Source organism: Pinus tabuliformis, chromosome 3_2 (assembly GCF_031772625.1).
Source record: "Pinus tabuliformis cultivar Carrire ecotype Pingquan chromosome 3_2, CPIR1, whole genome shotgun sequence".
NCBI classification, from domain to species: domain Eukaryota; kingdom Viridiplantae; phylum Streptophyta; class Pinopsida; order Pinales; family Pinaceae; genus Pinus; species Pinus tabuliformis.
In genome coordinates this window covers 659,641,758-659,662,072 of record NC_142302.1, presented here as the reverse complement: position 1 = coordinate 659,662,072, position 20,315 = coordinate 659,641,758, and the positions used below count along the sequence as shown (strand labels likewise).

Here is a 20,315-nt window from a genome sequence, read left to right as displayed (position 1 = left end):
GAGTCTATCAACCAAGCTTATGCTTGCATGTAAGTTGTTAAGTGTGACTACTCTTCAAATGAAACACAAGATGGTTGAGTGAAGTGAGTTAAGATTGGTTAAGTCTTTAAGTACTTAAATTTGTGATTAGCCTTTAAAGACAAGAGTACTTAACAATGATTAGAAAGCAATCTTAAAACAACACAAGTATTTAAGGATACAAGTGTCAATGTTAACCAATATATCAATCCACAAGATGCCAATTAGATTTCAAATGCCCACAATGACTTAAAACCATCAACAAGATCAGAAAATTAGAGCCTAGATATGTGAGTGCTTTAAGTGCAAACTTAGATAATCAAAATCGACAATAACCTTTTAGAAATTTCAGCACTTATTAGCCTTATGACAGCAATTAGGAAATCACTTTAAATCCAAGAGATAACAAGCATATAGTGACTAGAGATGATTACTGAGATGTCCAATAACTTGCCGAGGTAAAACTATGATTTCTCAACCCTTTTAAGATATTTTGTTCAGCAAACATCAGATCTGAAAACTCATATTACAGCAGTAAGAAAATCATGCACATAGTGAGTTATTATTACCAAGATATGCCCAGAACTTCTTGAAAACTTAAACAAATTTACTAATGAGCTTTTATGAAGTTTTAGGGCTTCTTAATGTGCATGATTCAGAAAATATTCAGATCTGATATAACTTATTACAACAGTAAACAAATCATCAAATCAGTAAGTTAATGATGCTACAATAAGTGCCCAATATGCCCAAAACTAGGAAAAATTTACCAAAATTGAAAAATCTAGTTTTTTGGGGCTTTTAAAGTGTAATATTCAGAAAATAGCATATCTGAAAAACTTGTTACAGCAGTGAAAAAACCAGTGAACTATTAGTGCTTGAACAAATGCCCAAAACTTGGAAAAAACTGCCAAAACTGAAATTTTGAACCCTTTAGGCAAATTATTCAGAGAAGTTCAGATCTGATTTATTTAGTTATGCAGTAAAACCAGTGTTTTACAACCAGGACCAGGACTCCGACCAGGCCGAGGATCGACTCCGACTCCGACCAGGATTCGGTAATGACTCGGCCTAGTCGATTTCAATGACTCGGTCGTTGTAAAAAATACATTAAATATTTATTTTTTTTATAAAAAAACATAATTTTAAAGATTTTCATTCATGTTTCCAAACACATAGCATTATAATATAGATGGAAGACAACATATGATCAAAGTAGGCTCATGATCTGAGCTTATACTTAAAGAATCAACTCAAGTGCTAATCACTAATATATGAAGTCGATACAAGTGGGTAGTAACTTATGAAACCTTGTATTCTAGACTTAGGGAACCTGGTTGCTGTTAGAGAAGGTCCCTTTGTGTTGGATTCCCCAACCTAAAGTGAGGGGCAATAGTTATTGAGGTGACAATGACAACTCCTGTGAGTTACACTTGAGCTTAGTACCCCCTTGTGTTGGATTACCCAACCTAAAGTGAGGGGAAGTAGCTGTTGAGGTGACAATGACAACTCCTATGAGTTACACTTGAGATTAGTAACCCCTTGTGTTGGATTACCCAACCTAAAGTAAGGGTAGGTAGTTGTTGAGGTGACAATGACAACTCCTGTGAGTTAAACTTGAACGTGGTACCATGTGAAGGCTTTGCACTAAGGGCTGCAAGTTTGGGTGATAACAGGGACAATACTAATAAGTCAAACAACTAAGAGGAGGATTGGCAGTTACCCCAAGGGCTGTCAATTAGATCAACACTATCTGATTAGTTAAATCTGTGTTTTCCTTCTCTCTTTCTCTATGCATTTCTAGCGTAAATTAGCTGAACCCCATTAGACAACTTATAAGTTATAACTATGTTTAATCTATCAGAGTTATCCATAACATCAATTAGCATAATCTTAACCCACAAAGTTCCCACAAGAACAAACTGCCATACAATTATGTATGTCTGTATACTTATGTGCTTAACTCTCGAGATTCAATAATTGATTATGGTTATGATGCTTCACATAAGAAAATGTGGGAAAAAGACTCTGCTTTTACGATGCTCAACCTCTGGATCTTTCCAAAGGTCAAGTTTTCAATTCTGTGTTGAACATTAAAGAAATTTACCAGAATTAGGCAATATTCCCCTTACTCTACTCCATATTATCCTCAGATACCTTCTTCCCTACTCTATTACATAGCAAATGCAATAAATTCTCTTTAATTTCTAATCGTTAAATGAGAAACCAAGAATGTCAAAAATGGCAAAGGACAAATTGGATAAACTAAACCTCATGTTCTGTGCACAAAATTATCCAGCCCAGCACGGATACCATAAATTTAGTAGTAACACTTATCTGCCCTTCCAGACATGCACACAGCCAAAAAATCACTGCTAGCCAGGACAACTTGCACAGTAACTACATCAGAGTTCTATCATCACTGAATGGTGAGCCATTTTCAGCATTATGCCAATTTTTTGACATTGACATCATCAAGAACAAGACAATCCAATATCAGCATTCATCTCTTTCACAAGGTCCTAAATTTTTGTACTGGCTACAGCTGAAAATCAAAATTCATCGATTGCACTGAAGCATCAGAAGTGAGATCAGCATACATAAGGTAGAATTTCTGCAGTTTATTTTTACTGACTTCAAATACAGTGATTAATACCTGTACAAGAAACAACAAACAATCAGATCAACCCACTGTGTCCTCTCTGTAAATTACAGTTGAGATTTTGTATTCACAATCAAATACATGTCATTGAATTAAATTCACATGCCTCCAATTATAAAGTGTTGAATTAAATTCACATGTTTAACGCTGCCCAGCCGCTTTTTATTGACCCGGCCTGTTCAATGCGGACTCGGCCTGGTTGACCGAGTCAGCTATGACTCGGCCTGGTCATTAGATGACTAGGCCGAGTCATAGCTGACTCGGCCAAACTGGCCGGTTACTTGGCCTGGTCGCATTTTTTTTTTCCGACTCGGTATGACCAGGCCGTTTCCGAGTCAACTCGGCCTGGTTGTAAAACACTGATTTTGTCAAGATATCTCAAATTAGAGACCAACTCAAAGCCATTGATGAAGAAGTATTTGATAAGGAATTGGTAGCTATTGCTTTGGGTGGTCTCCCTAGATCTTGGGAGTCGGGACTCATTTGCATCAGGCAGTGTTACTTTGGGAGTGGGAGCGAAAGCGGGGAGTGGGAGCGATAATGGGTGCGGGAGTGACATTTTCAAAAGCTCCCGGTTTGGGAGCGAATGCCGGAGTGTTTTTTATATAATATAAATATTTTTTATGTTTTGATACATATATGTCAACAAAAACATGTTGAATGATGAATTAGATATAAAAAACATAAGAAAAACATAGATTGACCATTGAACCATATAACAACAATCATCTAGAAGTTATAATCTTCATCAACCACGTCCACAAGTTATTAACATACAACATATTGAATCTCATGAATCATGATTCATCAATCTTAAAGTTTCAACTTCAAGCTTTCAGAATTGAAAATTCAATATATAACATTTATCATCATTGATCACCAAAGTTGTACTTGTAAGCTAAGTTTAACCATTACAACAAATAATATCTAACATGAAATGAAATGAAATGAAACAAATTTCACAAAGCATCATATTCATAATTCATTACCAATGAGTTATAATTGCCAACTTCAAACTTCAAACTTAAATTGTCATATTTGTTTACAAAAAATATCATAATAAATATGAAAGAGTCAACAGTTAGGAAAACTGCTAGAAACTAGAAAAGACAAGTAAATCTATTATCTACGACTTCATGTGGCCCTTGCCACGAGAAATGTCTAATGTCTGAGCAGGTCGTGGTGGTCTTCTAGGAGTCTCCTCCTGAACAGATCGACGACCAGAACTAGAAGGCACATGCCCTCCACGTGAGGTTGTAGATGGAGACGACGACAACAAAGGAACAAAACTCGAAACTCGAGCAATGCTACTAGATGGTGGAGGTGACATGGTTGTTGCTTCATCTTCCTCTCTCATAAGTTCCGCTTCCAGGTCTTCAAGATGTATAGTGCCATCCTCCAAATTATCATCCTCTGAGTGGTTGTCCCAAATTTTATATGTTGGATCCTCATAAGCTCGATCACAGTAATGATTCAACAACCTCAAGTTGTAGTGCACATAAACCAAGCTTTCTGCCCAGTTTTTATTGAGTCTGTTTCTTCTCACATTATGTATGAAGCTGTAGGTGCTCCAACACCTCTTTGCAGAAGAAGTATTTACAACCTGCGAGAGAATTTTTTTTGCCAATTTTGGCAAAAGTCCCTGGCTGCCATATGCTTCCCACCATGTGAGGGCATCAAATTTGTCTCTATCTTCCATTGCATGGAAGGTACCAAACAAACCAGTGCAACTGAAGTATTTGCCTAATTCAAGACGCAGACTAGCACATTCCTCCCTGTCAAGTATGAAATTGTCTAATGCTTGCAAATATCCTGTAGATACCTCTTCATCTATATGGGGTTTGACCCTAACCCCACCCCCTAGTGTAGGTTGGCCCAACCAAGATGTAGAGTAGTATTTTGGCATAAGGATATATGCCAAGGCATGTAGTGGAACATTAAGTTTATCCTACCGTGTACACACACAATTGTGAATCAGTGTATACAAGTTGGGATCATCTTTATGAACAATATCTTTTATTTGCCCCAACATGGTATCCATCTGCTCATACACCTCCCCAATCACTGGTTTATCTGTATCTGCAAACCGAATCATGTGATAAATCGGCTTGGTGAATTCCAATACTTGCCTCACACATGCCCAAAACATACCATTAAGAGCGGTCTCCTCCACCTGTTCAAAACCTTGCCTGTCAGCTGCATTTGTAGCCCTTTCCTTTAATACTCGCCACTGTGGACTCGATACCATGCTAGCCAATGACTCTCTTACCTTCAAAAGGTGCTTGAAGGTGAGGTAATAGCTACCAAATCTAGTCCTTGCAATCTTCAACAACTCCAATCTTGAGTGACTGCGGAAAGGGCCATGGGTATTGCTATGATTTGTAATAAATTTTATCATTTCTTTGCCTCTCTGGTACAAATCACCAATCCATTTGTATTGTTGGTTTTTGTTCTTAACAATATCATGGATCAAAAGGTTCATTGTGTGGACCAAACACCCAGACCAAAATATGTTGGGGTATTTATCCTTAATAATTGCTCCCGCTGCCTTACAATTAGGAGCATTATCAATGATGACTTGTATGACATTGTATGGCCCAATACAGTCAATTGTTTCAGGTAATGGTTCTGCATAGTTGATGCCGGTCTTGAACTTGTCTCAGTAATCATATGCTGAAAGAATGATGGCACCACTAACAGACACAGCAAGAACACTTATCAATGGCTTGCCTTTTACATTTGTCCATCCATCAGATATAATGGACACCCCATGGTCAGTCCAAAAATTTGTCATTCTACTCAAAGAATGTGATATTTTTGCTTTTTCATGATCAAGTCCAACGGTTCTAGCCTTGTCATACCTAGGGCTCTTGTATCCTTTAGGGGCATCATTTATGGCAGAAACCATTTCATGCCAATAAGGTGAGTGAAGAACATTGAATGGTATTCCACATGCATAGAGAAACCTGTAAACTTTTGAATCCACATCATTCTTACAACCTTCATTAAGGAAATTTGATATGGTTCTACGCCTTAAACTTGGTGACCCTGTGCCTCCATATCCACTGCCATGGGAGGATGCTAAAGGAGTTCTTTGTGCATGTGATTGTGAGCTTGGTTCAAAGAAACCCTTTGATTTTTTAGATTTGTATTGGGCTTCCTCCTCTACCCTTATGTATTTGACTCTATTTGCTGTTGACACACCTGTACAAGTTTTGATTCCTATTTGTTTATCTCCATCCCATGGCCTTTTCCCTCAGAGGTGCTTTCTGGCACGGGTTTATGAACCTGTGTAATTATTACTGCAATGGGGGCAATGAAATTTAGTGGTTCCACAATGGGGTTTGGTCTTGTTTAGTTTTTTGAGCTGACTCATGTTCACTCTCCTCCAGCTCCCAAGGTACTCCTCTCCGGGGTTTTCATCAAATCCACTATAACCCACTTCTTCATCCCCTTCTTCATTTTCAACCCTCCTTTTTCTACTCTCCAACACCATAATAACCAAAAAAGGAACCAAGAAGAAGAAAATGCCAAGAAATATAACCATGATGTTTGAAATTTGAAGTTTTGAATCTGCAAAAAAATGGAATGGGAATGGGAATGGGAAATAGAGAAAAAAAATATTTATTTATTTAGGAATGAACATTAAAAAAAAATTGCTAGAATAGAGTGTAGAGCCTACCTCTTTGGCCTCCAATCTCCCCTTGCAAGCTCTTTAATCTCTCCTTTCTCCTTGCTCTCTCTTGCCCTCTCACTCTCTTGCTCTCTTGCTCTCTCCTTGCTCCTTGCTCTCTCTTGCTCTCTCCTTGCTCCTTGCTCTCTCTTGCTCTCTCCTTGCTCCTTGCTCCTTGCACTCTCTTGCTCTCTCACTCTCTTGCTTTCTCTCTCACTCTCACTCTTTCAAATAATGAAATGAATATGAGGGAGAGGGTTTATTTATATTACCCCCCTCCCCTCCCTTTCCTTCCTTTATTTTCCTTGCCATCGTATTTTTTTTGTTTTTGTTTGTTGCCTAAATCGTGGGAGTCGCTCACTGCTGTCGGGAGTGATTTTTCCAACTCGGGAGCGGTCAGGAGCGACACTCCCTAGTTTGAATTAGAAAATGGCAAGGAGTGATTTTTTTTTTTTTGTTATTTGGGAGCACGGATTGGGAGCGGGATCGAGGGGGGCGGGTGACGCTCCCCCGCAACACTGGCATCAGGTATTAGCGCAAGAGAGAATGCCCCAACCTTTGACAAGCTATGGGCAACATGAACTCAAGAGTCAAGACTCTATTCTAGAGGAGACATTGAAGATCCAAGTATAGAAGCATTTGCAACTCATGCGAAGGGAAATAAGAAGAAGAAACCAAACTTTGGCAAATTCCAAAGAAGTGTTGGTAAAAGACAAGGTCCAATATTTGCTTCAAGGAAAGATTCTACCTCTCATAGAAGACTTCCTCCTTCTCCAAATAGAAGAGATATAAGAGACTATAGAGATAGAAGAGATAGAAATGATTTAAAAAATGTTCAATGCTTTCGTTGTCAAGCTTATGGTCACTATCAAGCTCAATGTCCTCAAAAGAATCGAAGAGATGACTATGAAAGGGATGATGATCGTAAAAGAAGAAGAAGACATCATGCATCTGCTGTTGATCTAAATGAGCCATCATCAAAGAGGAGGCATAGGAGAAATGATTTTGAATCTGAACACTCATTTATTTATGCTCTTACAAGTTCCATTGAAAATCATGATGAAATTTGGCTTGTGGACAGTGGTGCTTCTAGGCACATGACTAGAAACTATGATCATCTATCTGAATTACTTGAAAAGAAGTTCACTCAAAAGGTCGAGCTTGGAGACAATGGAAAATATGAAGTCAAGGGCATTGGTATGTCATCCTTCCAATTGGAATCCGGAGGTAATGTATCCATTAACAATATTTTATATGTTCCTGGTTTAAAGAAGAATTTGTTGTCCATATCATCTCTTGAAGACAAACGATATATAGTTGCTTTTGTTGATGGACAAGTTTTATTATGTAAGAAGAATGCATCCTTTGAATCTGCAAAAGCCATTAGGGTACGAATTGGAGGACTATATAATCTCCTTGGTCATTCATTTCAAGCTCTTCTTTAAAATACTACAGAACTTAGTGAGATTTGGCATAGAAGGTACGCTCATATGCACTACAAAGCTTTGGGAAGATTGAAAGATTTTGTTAAAGGAGTACCTGAACTTAAGACAGATCATGATGGAGTATGCAAAGGATGTGCCCTTGGGAAAAATGTTAAAGGAAGATGCACTAGCAGTGGTAGTAGGTCCAAAGGAATATTGGTTCTTATACATTATGATGTTTGTGGGCCCGATGCACTCAAATTGTCAAAGTTCCAAGGAAGTGGAAGTACCAAATATCTCAACAAGATCGGATCACCTATTAGTAGTCCATGTGTCATGGTCAAGCCATTCTGCAAGTTATATAGTGTAAATGATCCTAGTAAGACCTTGAGTATATGTAACTAGTAACAACTTAGGTAAGCCTATGATTTTGGCGATGAATTTCTTCTAAGGAGGTTTTTCAACCTCACTGATTATTTGTGTTTCTAAACACAACTAATTATAAGAGTTTTTTCCCTCCAGCTTAAACCCCAAAGCTAGGGTGAAATTTATTGTCAAAATCTTATGTGAGTCGTAGTGTTTTTAGTCGAATTTGATGTAAAAGTGATTTGGGAATAATTTAAGCTAGTTGGCTTAATTAGTTTATTACAAATCACTTGGTCTACTGGATCATATTGTGTCACAGATGGGTTATGTGTCTTGAGGGTATAAGCCGAATGTGTATTCCCCCTTTGAGGGTTGTAAATGTAAGATCTCATGTGTTAGAGAGTGGAAAAATATCAAATCCCCTCATGTGTAAAATTTAAATTAATTAATTTTTCTGGCAAAATAAAATTAAATCTTAAGCCAGAAAATTAATTAATTAGAGTCAAGTTAGGTTGTCTTAGGAAAATTAATTCACCAAGTGGAAAAATTCGTGGGTCTCAAAGGAATCAATTTTTAAAAGTCTTCCACCAAGGGAATATTGTATATTTCAAAAAAATTTGGACCCTTGGACCTTGGTGGTTAATTCAAAGTCAAATTTTTGAGGAAATTAACTCAAAATAATTAATTTTGAGCTAATAAAAATGGAATTGAAAGATAAAATCGAAAATTCCTCAAAATAAAAAAAAATCAAAGGCCAAGATTAAAAGATTTTGAAGTGTTTATCAACGGCCAAGATTATTTTGACAAGGATCAAAGAAACTAGCCATTATTTTTCTACTTGGAGGATTTATCTATAAATTAGAGAGTCAGTTGAGTCTCTAGTCACGTGATCTCTGGCTAGAAAATTGTCGTTGAAGCATCTTTGTAACGCTATTGTCCCACTCCTAACTATTTTTTCTATCATAATAAAGACTTTGGGGTGTAATTCAAGGTGTTCCATGTTCATGATTTGTGTTATGTACTGACAACGGGCTTTCCGACATTGTGTTGAATATTGGTAAGATTTGTTTTTCATTAGATGGAGATATAATCATGCTATTGATAGTTTTGGGCTAATCTTAGGTGGTTTGATTTGCCATATGATTAACATATTGTCCTGAGATACATAGTTGTTTGCCAGTACTTCAGTCTTTGGCATAGTTTTAAAATTCGGCTGATTCGAAACGGAAACGGCCGAGTTGATCCGTTTCATTGCCCAAAAATGTGACTCGATGGAGGAAACAGTTTAGTAGGCCGAGTCAGCGATGAGTCGGCCGAGTCATGGCTGACTCGGCCAACTCGGCCGTTTCTGTATTGACTCGGCCGAGTCATAACCAGCCTGTAACCCCATCAAAACAACGATTTGACATTTTTTTAATGACATTTTGAAGTGTTTGCTGATGGGTTTGAACTCCAATGTGTTTTATGAATTAGTTAAATGTTATTTGAGGTCCATTTCCCCCTCCCAAAACCTATTTAACACACTCAAATGCTCTCTACTATTGATATGCTATTCAAATTTCATGGTAATGTTAAATTCTTAAAGTAAAAGTGACATTCTCCTTAATCTTCATTTTCATCCTTTTACTTAAATTTTTAACATTACCATGAAATGACTCAGGATGTTTGAGAGTGGTTTCGGCCTCATTGGATTTCATATGGAGAAAGTAGAATTTTAGATTTCATTCAAAATCCAGCAGACTTATCAGTTTTTCAGGATTTCAGGATTGGAGGATTGCAATGTTTCCATTGAATTTTGTCATGTATTAGGGTATGGAACTCGTATTTAATCAAGAGCACCAATCCCTCTATGTACCTTGATGTTAGTGACATTGGTTGTTGAACTCCTCTGGGATTCACTCCCAAACCAGGAGCTTCTGAAAATGTCGCTCCCGTTCTCGTTTTCGCTCTTGCTCCCAAGTAACACAAAGAAGAGAAACCGTTTGGATCAAAAACGGTTAAATGATCTAGTTTATGTCCAATACAACCTCCGGCTCAGACGAAACCATTTGCTGAACAAAAGACCTGATTCAGATCCCATTGTGTTGGAAGACATTGATCCAACATCAGATTGGGTAGTGGAGAGTCGTCCAGCAGAGTTTGATCTTGATGAGGATCTTGATTTAGATTTAGATATTGAGACATCAGTTGAACTTGAACATGTTGTTCAGTTGAATGCAGATCCCAATCCACCAGCCTCAGTCTCACAGCCAGCAAGGACTCCAGTTTTAGGTGCTTCCTCTGCTCAGCCACGACAGAAGCTCAGTCGCATATCTACTCTATCTCAGCTTGCATCTGCTGCAGTTGCACAACCTGCTAGTGGTACCACTTCTACCGCTGCAGTTGGAGATGATGATGATGAGGAGGAGCCATGGGGCCCCCTATCTGACTCTGATGATGATCCAGAGATTGATCGACATGATCTTGGCTCCTCTGGCAGTAGCTACTAGCCAATAGCTGTAGTACTAGTACTGGAGTCTGGTCACAGTTTACTTTTGTTGTAGAGGCCATTTCTAGCCTCCTTGGTTATGTGTTTTTTGTTTTGAGTCTTTGATCATGTATGACAGTTGACTATGTATTGCCATTGGGTACCATTTTGATATAATGGATTGGTTCATGAGCCTACTTTGATCATATGTTGTCTTCCATCTATATTATAATGCTGTGTGTTTGGAAACATGAATGAAAATCTTTAAAATTATGTTTAAAATCTTTAAAATTATGTTTATTTATTAAAAAAAAATATTTAATGTATTTTTTACAACGACCAAGTCATTGAAATCGAGCCGGCCGAGTCATTACCGTTTCGGAGTCGGAGTCGGAGTCGATCCTCGGCCGAGTCGGAGTCGGAGTCGGAGTTTTAAAACTATGGACAAAATATGATGTCACTGTGTCATTGTTTGTCATCTTGATATTGTGAAGCTTGTGAAAATTTCTGAATCTAATACATCTAAAACCCCTACTACAATATCTAGTTTACTATCTCCTACTTGTTCTTTACATTAACAAGTTATTTATTAACATAAACATCAAAGTAAACACAATTGGAGCCTTCACAAATATACAGATCAACAACTAAAATAAATTGAGACAACACAAGGGACATCGTTATTTTTGGACAATCGTCCCCGGAAAAACCCAATTAGAGAAAATCGATGCAGCATGTATGAGGGCTTTATTATTAAGCAGATTTTTGAATACAACTAGGGTGCCAGAAATGGCTCACCCTTCAGAGAATATCCTTGACAGTAGTACCTCTATCCGAAGACAGATATTCCGACAAATCAGCAACCGGATGAACTGTGTCACCCTCTCTGTAACTACATCACCCTCTCCCAGCTAATCTACTCTCATACTACCCCACAGAACCTCCTCAATGCAGCCTCTTCAGCCCAACGTCAACCTATACAGCCCTCTGCGTGGTCTACATCAACCTCTGCGGCTTTATGCATCAACCTCTGCGGCTTTCTGCATTAGCCTTTGCGTCCTCTGCATCTGCCTCTTCGACTTCTGCGTCCTCTGCACTGGCCTCCTCAACCTCTCCGTCAGCCCTTCTAAGCTCTGAGTTGCCTCTTCCGGCACTTTGTTGCCTCTCTGATATGTATTCTTCAGCCTTGGATCGAAATCCCTTGCTGAACTGCCCCTCACTGCAACTGATCACTAACTCGATTTCCTCAGCAAACCCAGTCCCAGAAAATCAAATTCTTGATCTCTCTTGGTGTGTCTCCAACTGACCCTCAAGACTCCTCTTATACTTTTCATGTTGACTATTCAATGGCAAAGATTAAGTCCCTAATCAATGGCCAAGATTAGATATGGCTTATCCTCGTCTCTTAGAACTTTCGCACCCATTTTATATTAATACACATTAATATTTTAATTTCCCTAAGTTTAGACTTAAGGAACTCATTAAAAATATTAATTATTTTAATATCTCTTCATCCGGGTGGAATTTCTCCAAACAATTTCTAGGTCTTGGAGATCTCATGCGCCTTAGCCTCTCCACCAAATTTCACGGCTAGAGCACATTCGATGCTACCAAAAATCAACACTCCCCCTTAGCGAGGAATGTGCTCTAGTAATGCCTCACCACAGAAGCATCACACTGATCCTCCCCATCGTTCCTCTATGTTGATGTTAGGCCTGCTGCCCCAAACCCACTACATTGTTGCTTCCTGTACTGTTGCCCATGACACTGCCAATGCCACTGCTACATCTGTATTGCAACTCCCTCTCAACATGTTGCATCATAATGTCCATAGCACTGCCACTGCTACATTTGTATTGCAACTTCCTCTCAACATGCTACATCATGTTGCCCATAGCACTGCCACTGCTAACTGTTGCACTGCAACTCAGTTATCGAGAAGTAAGTGACTGACTTCACCCAAACACTGACATCTTGGTCAGTCTGGAAGCCTCGTGATGCTTAAGCTACCTCTGTTGCTATCCTATGCTCCCTCTGCTGCCACTGTGCTGTTGCAACCTCTTTTGTGCCTCTCGCACTGCTGCGACCTCCACTACGCTGCTACAAACTTCTGCACTCTAGCACTGCCTTGTCCTTCCATCACACCTTGCTCCACCCGACCCCTGTCATCATGCTATTGTCGTTAAGGGCTCCCGTAGCCGTATGTGATCTAAGAGTTTGGGCACCTCAAGGATCCTGCCCCTGCATGTAGTCCTCTCAACTACAACTCTGTCTTCCCACCTCTTCTCTAGAGGTGCATGAGCACTCATGGCATAATCGTCATCAGTCTCGACATCCTTCTCCGCCTTTGTTGGAGCTGCCTTAGAGTCGGAAGCTTCTCCCTTGCCTTTCTTCCTGGGGCACTGAGATGCATAATGTCCCAGCTCCCCACAGTTGAAGCACTTAACCTTGGAGATATCTTTCTTCTTCCTCTTCTAAACCCCCTGCTGTCCCGCAGATGCTAGAGCTGCATCCTCCTCCTTTTTCTTGCTTTGAACTCCCTTACCGCTACTCCCCACCTTGGTCAACCTCCTGATCTCTTCCTGTTGAAGAGTTGCCCACATCTCTTCCCAACTGGGGAGTCACTCTGCCCAAAATGCTTTGGACAAACATCTCCCAGTCCTCGGAGACTGCATTCAGAGCAATCCTGATCATAAACTCTAGATCCGGTGTAGACCCCACGAAAGTAAGTTGTTCATGAATTCCTTGCAACCGGAGAAGGAACGAATCTATCTCCTCTCCTTTCTGCATTTGATATGACCTCAGATAATTTTCCAATAACATCTTCCGCTGCATGGAAGAGCCCTGGTACAAGGTGGTCAGGGTCTCCCACATTTCTCTTGTTGTGTTCTTCTCAGCAATATGTAGTATGACATTATCTTTGACCCCGTCTAGGATCATGCATTTCGCCTTCGCCTGGGCCACCTCATACTTCTCATTTGCATTTCAGTCAACTGGGACAGTGACGATTTTCAAGGCATAGTCCTTGATGCGATGTTTATCGAGGATTGCCAGGATCCTGGCCTTCTAGATGACAAAATTGGAAGCCCCGTCCAATCTGTCCTGATCCCTCAATCTGTTTACTGCCATCTCTGCTCCTCTTCTAGACTCCCTCTAAGTCTCGACTTCCCTCCTGGAAATCCTCCGGCCAACTATCGAATCACTCCTCTCCAATCCTCCTTTGCCGCTACAACTCGGATCTAGATTTCTTGGCTAGAAATCTATCGAGGTAGTGCTTCCCTTTACATTGGTTCTATCTCCTTAAACACTATTTTGCACAGACAGAAACAGCATACCACCAGCTCCTCAAATCACAATTTGCACAGTTCCCTTGGCCCCGACAACTGAATAACTTGAGCCCTTCAGGCTCTGCGCAATCATGGTGTAGGCTAAATCTGCTCCTCCTTGCCAACTGCGTCAATCCTTCCTGGCTGAGAAGGATGATGTGGCTCTGCGTAAGCCTATTCTGCCGCTCTCCCTCTGCGTTGGCCCTTCTCTTGGCTCAGAATGCTGACGCAAGCTTTGCATCACCCTCTTTGCACTGCGTCACTCCTCCTCTTGCCTCTTCATCTCTGGAACAGCATTGTCCCTCGGGACAACTGCTTCTCTACTACAAATTCTCAAATTTCTTCGGTTGGTGTCTTCAGTCCTCTTTGATCTGCAATCGCTCTAATACCATGTGAAAATTTCTAAATCTAATACATCAGAAACCCCTACTACAATATCTAGTTTACTATCTCCTACTTGTTCTTTACATTAACAAGTTATTTATTAACATAAACATCGAAGTAAACACAATTGCAGCCTTCACAAATATACAGATCAACAACTGAAATAAACTGAGACAACACAAGGGACACCGTTATTTTTGGACAATCGTCCCTGGAAAAACCCAATTCGGGAAAACCGGTGTAGCATATATGAGGGTTTTATTATTAAGCAGATTTTTTAATACAACTAGGGTGCCAGAAATGGCTCACCCTTCAAAGAATATCCTTGGCAGTAATACCTCTATCCGGAGATAGATATTCCGGCAAATCAGCAACCGAATGAACAAGCCCACAGTGACTCTAGTTGTTCCTTGTGCTGGACAGCGAAAGCTGCTCCAAGCACTCCTCTGGAACTGCGTCACCCTCTCTCGGCTGATCTGCTCTCAGTCTGCCCCACAAAACCTCCTCAACGCGACCTCTTTAGGCCAGCGTCAACCTAACAACCCTCTACGCTGTCTGCGTCAGCCTCTGCGGCTTTCTGCATCCTCTTCGGCTTATGCGTCCTCTTCGCTGGCCTCCTCAGCCTCTATGTCAGCGCTCCTAGGCTCTGTGCTGCCTCTTCTAGCACTTTGTTGCCTCTCTGATATGTATTCTTCAGCCTTGGATCGAAATCCCTTGCTGAAATTCCCCTCACTACAACTGATCACTAACTCGATTTCCTCAGCAAACCCATCCCCAGAAAATCGAATTCTTGATCTCTCTTGGTGTGTCTCCAACTGACCCTCAAGCCTCCTCTTATACTTTTCCTATTGACGATTCAACAGCCGAAATTAAGTCCCTAACCAACGACTAAGATTAGATCTGCCTTGATCCTCGTCTCTTAGAACTTCCTCACCCATTTTATATTAATACACATTAATATTTTAATTTTCCTAAGTTTAGACTTAGGGAACTCATTAAAAATATTAATTATTTTGATATCTCTTCATCCCGATGGAATTTTTCCAAACGATTTCTGGGTCTTGGAGATCTCATGTGCCTTAGCCTCTCCACCAAATTTCACGGCTAGAGCACATCCGATGCTACCAAAAATCAACAAAGTTGACCTCTTAGATTGATGAATTGATTCACATTATTAATGGTATACAACCCAATGATAGCATCGTACATAGCCTTAATAGTCTTATGTTCAGCAATATAGGGAATCAAATGATCCCTAATGGATTCCAATAAAATGCTTCTTGCCAAAATATCATCTTCGTGATACTTAACTTTTCCTATTTGATCAGATGGTTCAGTGACTTTACCTGTGACAATTCCCAAGACTTTGTTCCTTTCAAGAATGATCTCAACCCTTGCCTTCCAAGCCCTGTAGTTAGTGGCTCCTTCAAGCTTGCTTTCAGTCTTCATGAAGGAAGAATTCATGATGAAGATTGTTGGTCACAATAGAGGACAAAACCCAAAAACCTTTTAAGTTGTCTTCAAGATGTTCTTCAAGTGCTCTTCAAGACGATCTCTCTGCTCTTTTCCTTCACCAAAGCTCTAATACCATGTTGAAATTCTACTAGGACTAGAATAGTTTTTCACAATTGATAACTACTTCTATTGATGCAATCAGTTCCTTCTTTATATTTTAATCAACAAGTAGTTATACATGAAAAACTTCAACCATTCAAATCTTCAACAAGAGCAGTAAATAGAGATCACAGTAAACAATAAACAATAAGAGACAAGAGACACCAAGATTAGGCTCACAGCCAGAGCAAAACCCACACGGGAAAAACCCAAAAATTCTTTCCTTTTGAGAAAAAAAATATTTGTCCATCAAAAGTGCATCAAAAGTTCCAATAAATCCAAATAAATCTTCAATGAAATACCAGTCAAATTCTGCCAATAGGAAGAGAGATAATCAACTTCAATTCAGCTATACTAGTCTCTACAATTAGGCCGAAGTTCAGTCATGTGATTACTTTGACAAGAAGCCAAAAATAATCCTTAAGCCACCACGGAGAAGTTCATGAACTATCTAAAAACTCAGCCCAAAATTCCCAGTCAAAACCCTCAACCAACTTCAAGTCAATGTCACAATAAAAGAGCGAGGTTACAGTCAGTGAAAATCAAGATGTTTCTGAAGTCTTCAACCTCCAAACTTAACAGAACAGAAGTCAATTTGATGCCAAAATCACCCAAGACAATTGTAGTCAATGAGCCTTGAAAGAGAGTGAACAAAGCCAAAAGGAATCCTTTTTTTTGTCTTCGCATGTGTGGATAAGCTTTGAAATTGTAGATCGAACTTGTATATTGTTGTGATGATCAAATGAGAGCCAACGAGCACACATATATATGATTCATGTGAGGGCTAATTAGCCCTAATGGGGCCGACATGTAGGTCTCTTGAAGTCGATTTGTAGGAGACAACAAATTAAATTCTTCTTCATGTTTTTGCAATAAAAAATGTTGACCATAGCTACATTATTCTTCAACATATACGACCTCCTCCTTCCCTCTGTTATGGCTTCTCTCCTACTCTTCAATTCTACTCAATGGGTTATTATCATGTCTAACAAGAAAATGTGTCTAGACTCTATCTTGACCTATCTTTATACCTTTTAGATGAAAACCTAATCTCTCAGTGAGATGTATGGTTGCGATCAATCCTAGTCTAAGTCATTAATGCATGAAATACACTTTATTGGACTCAGCAACAAAATATAAGATTTTTCACTTCTTCCTCATGTGAATGACAAGATAGAATTACTTTTCTAAATATTTCAAACCAACACATTCCCACTAAACTTGTGCAAAAGTTTATGCATGAGCTATATTCCTCAGCAACAAACACTTGGGGATGGGGTTAAGTGAAAACCACAAACAAATTCATAGGTATAAACTAGGTATGTTTTTGCACTAAAAAAAGTGCTCCCAAATGAAGAGGAGTGTGCTCAAGTATGAAGCAAATTAAGCAAGTACATCAATAACATGGAATCTTTGCTAATTTGCTAATCTCATCAAATGGTGGAACATATATGCTTGTATACCACAAATCTACATAAAGCAACATGGGAGCTTTCACCAGGGTGTTAACACTTTTCCGTAAAGAAGCATTGGAACACCTACATGGTGTGAACTGAAATAGCCTAACCAGGCAGAAAGCTTGTTGTTCCATTATTGTGAGGCAGCGAAGAATGATAAAACAAATAAGACATGGGACAACAATCTAAAGGTGGTTATTTTGGACGATGGAACCATAGTTTTAAAGCACTTGGATGCCAGACTTTTGGGTGATCATATTTATGAAGTGGAGATGCCACCCCCATTCACCAACAAGTTTCCAAATGCAAGAGCTTTGTCCTTAGCTTCACAACCTCCAGCATTGCAATGGGGCCAAGTAGCTACTTATTCCACAACCACTTCCACCTACTCCTACTCCTCTTGTTCATAGATCACAAGAAAAGAGAGTAGAAGTTTCTCACGGCAAGAGGGAAGCTCACTAGATACTAGATTTATTTGTCTTTTCCTTATCTAGAATTAATTTACTTTCTAGAACTTAGTAATTTGTCTTTATTATGGCCTAATTTGTAAACATTGTATGACATTTAAAAATTTAAACCTTGAACTTTGAACCCAGCTTTGTAATTTGTAAACATTATGACTGTTAAAAATTTGAACCTTGAACTTTGAACCCAGCTTTGAATGGTTGACTACATCTTATATTATGGCCTATTTTGTAAATGTCATGATAGTTTATGTTTGAACTTTCAACAGTGAACTTTGAACTCACCTTCGAAGTTCAAACTATTGACTGCATCTTACAACTCCATGGTAATGAATATGATACTCTAATTCATTATGTGATTAACGTTATACATTACATTGTGTTGATGACAAATGGTCTATATTGAAACTCTAAGGTTGATTTGATGGCTGATCATTGATCATTGATGACAGTGTTTTATGTTACAACTGCTAGATGATTGATGTTATATGTGTCCAAAATGGTTGATGTTTTATTGATCATCATTAATCCAATAGTTAAATCTATGTTTTAATGTTTTCTGCAAGCACATTCTGCATGTTTTCTTGAATATATATGCATCAAAACGTATTAAAATATGTATTATATAAAAAACCTGGATTTCCAATCCCAACAGTATAGTGCTGATGCATTTATGCTTGTGAAACATTAAATTTTGTATTTACTTTGTGATGCATTAGCATTTGTACTTTCTACAATCATTTGGTACATTGGTTATTCTATAGCAGTGTATTTCGTATACTATTTAATAAATATGGAGGTTTGCACCTAGCCTTTTTCTATCACTCTCAAAGCATAATAGATCCGAGATTAAGATATTTATGCTAATATATTTATGGCCTTTTAAATATGGTAAGTGAAACATCTAACATAGTCTTTGTACATTATGGCAATTAATAAGCCATCGGCTATTTTTTTCATTGTATGCACACAGACAGACATCAAAGCACTTCACTTCTATCAGCGCAACGATTCCCAGCGCAGATCAGACAATAAGAAAGGCTTGACCAGATTGATTTAAAGCAATTCTGAGTTTGAAAAATTTATGAAGAAATGCCAGAAGAAATAGAGAAAAATCTCTGGTACAGGAAGCTCCATTGAAAAGAAAATGTAGCGAGTCGTGTGAATTGCTGACTTAAACTATAAGGAAATTAATCTTCCTTAGTTTGGATGTTATTAAAGCAAGTCAAACCATCTGTTTCCTTGAGTAAGTTTACAAACCAATGCGAACCTTGAGCCATAAAAAGATCACAATATCCTTAATGGACCCAATGCGGCTTTGGTTTCGTGGTTAGCAAGTCGGCATTTGACCAATCCCTGGGGAGTTTTAATGTCCAGTTAACAGACACATCCATTCTGCAGAGGATTCTGTTTTCATACCCTATTACAAATATCGCCCAAAATAATCCTTAGGCAAATAGAAGACTATGAACCCAGCATTGCAAAATAACTTAAGAACTTAATTCTTAGCACATAAATTATTAATTAATGGGTTCCGGGAATTGCATTCTCGCATGTGAATCAGGGAAAAACAAGCCTTACCTGTAAGTTCCCCAGTCTCGAAAATCTTGTAGGATGCAAAGAGTCCGCTCAAAGGGTGTAAGTTCTCAGAAAAATCTCCAAATGCGTCAGGGAAAATGAATTCTTGCGCTTTCCCCAATTAAAAAATTAAGAACCCGAACAGGGGAATAAAGAAATCTCGTCTTTCTTGTTCTGAGACAATTAAACCTCAAATCCCGCCCGCCATTCCTCAAAGTTCGAAGAATTTTGCTATGGATGGAGAGGACCCGAAGGGCGGGACATACAGCAGAAGGCTGGTCGATGGGCACTCAAGAAAACGCCTTGGAAAAATGCGGCAGACGCCATTGATATTCTCGTAGCGTTCGCTGCAGTGAGAATGATGCACGACCGCACCAACAAACTCGAAATAAATTAAGAAATTGACCCTCTGTCTGTTTCACCTGTAGATATGTACAGGCGGATATCAATACCATTATTCAATACAATTGATAAATATTTTCTGCAGTGATTTCATTATTTGTTATTGGTTGATTTTCAAGAATTTTGGGAGGGAATAATAAAGAAGCTGGTTTTTGAATTTGTTGGTGTGTCTTTTGATGCTTTTTATTTGATTTGAGTATTGAGTGGAGTGCAATGAAAGACACTTCGGGGGCCACAGAAAGGACATGCACTCCTCCAGGGGCTCGCAACTACCGCACATTCCATTCATGTTACTCTGTCAAATAATTCAGGAGGGGTTGAATTTCAAGCTCATGTCACTGAATAAAAAATTTAATTATTGATACCTTGCCAAAGGGTTCGGTTTGAAAGAAAGAAATTGAATAATAAAAAAATCGATCATTGATACCTTGCCAAATGGCAAGAGTTATGTTTGAATGAAATTAGTGATTGGTACTTCCT

General features: G+C 39.0%; 1 protein-coding gene across 4 annotated transcripts in view; it reads right to left on the bottom strand.

Annotated features, from left to right (window-relative positions):
- The window catches only part of LOC149182388 (E3 ubiquitin-protein ligase DIS1-like), a 122,587-nt gene extending 102,707 nt beyond the window's left edge, over positions 1-19,880 (bottom strand). For 2 of the 4 annotated variants that reach the window (XM_089416832.1, XM_089416833.1), the window contains exons 1-2: positions 19,437-19,880; positions 19,126-19,275 (exon numbers count right to left, since the gene is read on the bottom strand). The gene's annotated coding sequence lies outside the window, so the exon portion shown is untranslated. The remainder of the gene's footprint in view (positions 1-19,125; positions 19,276-19,436) is intronic. The other 2 variants (XM_089416831.1, XM_089416830.1) reach the window with 1 other exon arrangement.
- Between the last annotated feature and the right edge of the window lie 435 nt (positions 19,881-20,315).